The sequence below is a fragment of the Mandrillus leucophaeus genome, unplaced genomic scaffold (genome assembly GCF_000951045.1).
Source record: "Mandrillus leucophaeus isolate KB7577 unplaced genomic scaffold, Mleu.le_1.0 Scaffold216, whole genome shotgun sequence".
Lineage (NCBI taxonomy): Eukaryota > Metazoa > Chordata > Mammalia > Primates > Cercopithecidae > Mandrillus > Mandrillus leucophaeus.
In genome coordinates, this window is record NW_012102210.1 from 2,539,844 (window position 1) to 2,544,111 (window position 4,268).

Sequence of the window (4,268 nt, forward strand, 5' to 3'; positions counted from 1 at the left end):
ATGGTGTGAACCCAGGAGGCGGAGCTTGCAGTGAGCCAAGATTGTGCCACTGCACTCCAGCCTGGGTAACAGAGTGAGACTCCGTCTCCAAAAAAAAAAAAAAATTGTAAGTTGAACTCATTATCTTCCCCATTCCCACCTGCTCCCTCTCCTTTATTCCTTCTCTTGGTGAATCTCTGAAGGCCCTAACCAGAAACTTAGTGGGTTGTTTTTTTTTTTTTTTTCCCAAGGGAAGGAAGTATTGCCACCTAGAAGCTGCAGAGGGCATTACCTCTTTCCTGCTTCCCAGATGCCATATTAAAGGAAAGCCATTAAAGACCACCAGGATTGCATCAAAAGGATTCCAGAGCCAACTCAAGATGCTTCCACTGGACAAAGGCACAACAAATTCAGCACCAATAAGAATAACAAGACAAATATTTGAAATATAGAAGTGTTTCAGAAAATGAATGAAGAAGGAATAATTGAGTTGGAATAGCACCATTTCATAGCCCATAATGAATTAATGGATCTAAGCAGTGATTGTCAGTGGCTGTTGACTAAAAGAGATAACTAGGAACTGTGTGCCTGCTGATGGAAGAATACACCACCATCTATGAGGTAGTCTTGCCCCACCCCCCAATTTAACCAGAATCTGATCAAGCCTCTATATCCAACTATATAGAAATTTACAGGAAATATATGGGACAGAGAAAATCATTAAACCAATAACATAGGGATGATCAGCAAAATTCAGACTATGGGAAACCATAGGACAAACAATCCAGGTTTTTTCAACAAATTGCAAAAAAAAAAAAAAAAGGAAGAGCTAGAAGATAGAAAAGGAACCTTAAAACTTGAAAAACACAGTTTTTAAAATAGGTAAATGCCTCAGTAGCAATGAGCACGTCTAGCACTCAGATTATGGTTCCTAACTACCATCCTCCAATACAAAGAACCAGGCTCCTTAGAGAAATGTCTGATTATAGGACTAGGGCAGAGAAAACACAAGATTAACCTGGATCATTTTGTAATGCCAAAAAGTAAGGAAATCATCAGGGAAGAAAGGGAGGTGAGGAAGGGCACTATGTCAGCAGAATACAGGAGCCAACCAGAAACAAGCTCCCAATGGTCAGAGCTGGAACAATTTAAGCCACAAAATAAATTACAATCATATTGGATTATAACCCATGAAATAAAATAAATACTCATGTATCTATAGTGATACCAATAAATGATTGAACAAATAAGGTAAATGAGAGAAAAGAGAAAAATCTGCCTTACAGAATTCTAAGTAATATATGTTGAAACTGCCCCCCCTTACCCCCACCGGCCAAGAGGTGGAGTTTAATTCCCCTTTCCTTGAATGTGGGCTGGACTCAGAGACTCACCTTCAAAGCACAGAGTATGAAAACCAGCAATTTTACAATTTTACAATGGCAAAACCTGGCAGGCCCCACCTTCATCAAGTGGTCCAGATTAACATCACCAGTGATAAGTCCCATGGACTGCATGTACCCCCGATATGCAGCCATGAGAAAGGCATATCAGGCACAGTGGCTCACACCTGTAATCCCAACACTTGGGAGGCCTAGGCAGGCGGATCACTTGAGGTCAGTACCAGCCTGGCCAACATGGCAAAACCCCATCTCTACTAAAAATACAGAAAAATTAGTTGGCCATGGTGGTGGGCGCCTGTAATCCCAGCTACTCAGGAGGTTGAGATAGGAGAATTGCTTGAACCCAGGAGGCGGAGGTTGCACTGAACTGATATCGTGCCACTGCACTCCAGCCTGGGTGACAGAGTGAGACTGTCAAAAAAAAAAAAGCACATCACCTCTGTGCCTTTCCAAAAACCCATAGCTGCCTTCTAATCAAGAGAAAAACATCAGACATATCCAAATTGAAGGACATTCTTCAAGATACCCGATCAGTACCGTTCAAAAGTGTCAAGATCATGAGACACAAGGAAAGACCAAGAAACTATCATTAACAAGAGGAAACTAAGAAGATATATCTGCCTTTGAGGAGACCTGGGCTGTGCATGTCACTGTCTAACACATCTCCCAAGTGCAAGCCCTAAACACTATCTTTTGGTTTTATCTGTATTTAAAAAAAAAAAGACTAAATTACTTTTTATTCTAACTTTACAAAATATTACAAAGTCATTGTTATATAAGACATGATCAAGGGCAGGCACAGTGGCTCACACCTGTAATCCCAGCGCTTTGGGAGGATGAGGCAGTTGGATCACCTGAGGTCAGTAGTTCAAGACCAGCCTGGCCAACGTGGTGAAACCCCATCTCTTCAAACATACAAAGAATTAGCCAGTGTGGTGGCGGACACCTGTAATCCCAGTTACTTAGGAGGCTAAGGCAGAAGTGAGCCAAGATTGTGCCACTGCATTCCAGCCTGGGCGACAAGAGCAAAACTCCATCTGAAAAAAAAAGACTTGATTGAATGAAACCCAAAAAAGTAGAGAAAAAGTACTGCAGAAGTAGGTAAGGCAGTTAATTTTTAAATTACATTATTTTCTGGATTTGAGTATGTTTTTGGTATTTGTCAGCTTAAATTATTTTTTATTTTGGAATAATTTTAAATTTACAGAAAGTTACAAAGATAGTACAGAAAGTTCCCATATACTCTTCACTCAGCTTCCCTTCATGTTAACATTTTACTAGTACATAATACTTTTTCCCTACTTTTTTTTTTTTTTTTTTTGTCCAAACTAAGAAACCAACATTTGGTACAATACAATTAACTAGACGACAGACTTTATTCAGATTTAACCAGTTTTCCCATTAATTTTTTTTCTGTTCCAAGATCCAATCCAGGATCCCATACTGCATTTAGTCATCGTGTCTCCTTAGTTTCCTCCCATCTGTGATGTTTACTTTATAGTAATTCATTAAATGGTACATTTGCTTGATATGATTTTCTAAATTCATGTTATATTTAACAACACAAATAAAAACAAAAGCAAAATACTCGTAATGGTTTTTCACAGCTCTTAGAATCAGGGCAGCCGTCCCCAGCCTGACCTGCCAGGCCACGTGGCCTGGTGCTGGCCCACCTCTGCAGCCTCTCCCGGTCTCACAATGACCTAGGCAGACTGCTTCCTTTCAGTCCCTCACATTTGCCTTGCTCCTTCCTGCCACACGGGCTTTGCACCTGCTGTTGCGTCCTCCCAGCACACTCTTCCCTCCTCTTTGCCAAGGTAACTCCTACCCCACCACTGACATCACCACAGCATCCCTCTAACAGTCCAGCCTTCCCTGGACTCCCTGGCCAGGCAGTGACAAAGATTCTTTGCTTGACTAAACTTTAGTCAGGCTCCTGAACTTTCTCCTAGGCCTACCTGTGCACTTCCTTGTAAAATCTAGTTTTAGCAAGGAATCTTGCTAAGTCAGTTCAGCAAGAACACCTCCCTTGGATAGCCGATCACGATCACCCTTGATATCTGGTTGGGTTTCTCATCCTGCCCTATCCCCCAGGAGATAGCTAATCACCTGGACTGACTGTAGCAAGAATCCTTTGAGGTTGGTTTAGCCAGAATGATCCCTTATCCTCAATGTTTGCTCCTAGTCATTTACCATCCACTGACCCCACCCTGCTTCTTGGCGATAAATTCCCACTTGCCCATGCTGTATTCAGAATTGAGCCCAGGCTCTTTCCCCCATTGCAAAATCCCACTAGTGGTCCCTATGCCTATTGTGATGGTCTTGAATAAAGTCTTCCTTGCCATGCTTTAACAAGTATCATTGAATAACTGTGTTTAATAGTAAAATCTCCTTACCACAGGCTCTCATCACTATCCACGGGGGCAATGTTACACTCATTTGCGTGATTATTTGTGTTTGTGTCTCTCTCCCTGATAGACTGTAAGCTCCAGGAGAGCAGGAACCACAGCTGCCTGGTTGACCTCCACATCTTCAGCTTCCACCACTGTGCCCGGCACACAGCAGGGGCTCAAGAAATATTTGTTGACTTAAAAAAGGAACAAAAGCCAGGCGCAGTGGCTCAAGCCTGTAATCCCAGCACGTTGGGAGGCCGAGACGGGCGGATCACGAGGTCAGGAGATCGAGACCATCCTGGCCAGCACGGTGAAACCCCGTCTCTACTAAAAAATACAAAAAAGTAGCCAGGCGAGGTGGCGGGCGCCTGTAGTCCCAGCTACTCGGGAGGTTGAGGCAGGAGAATGGCGTAAACCCGGGGGGCGGAGCTTACAGTGAGCTGAGATCCGGCCACTGCACTCCAGCCCGGGCGACAGCGCCAGACTCCGTCTCAAA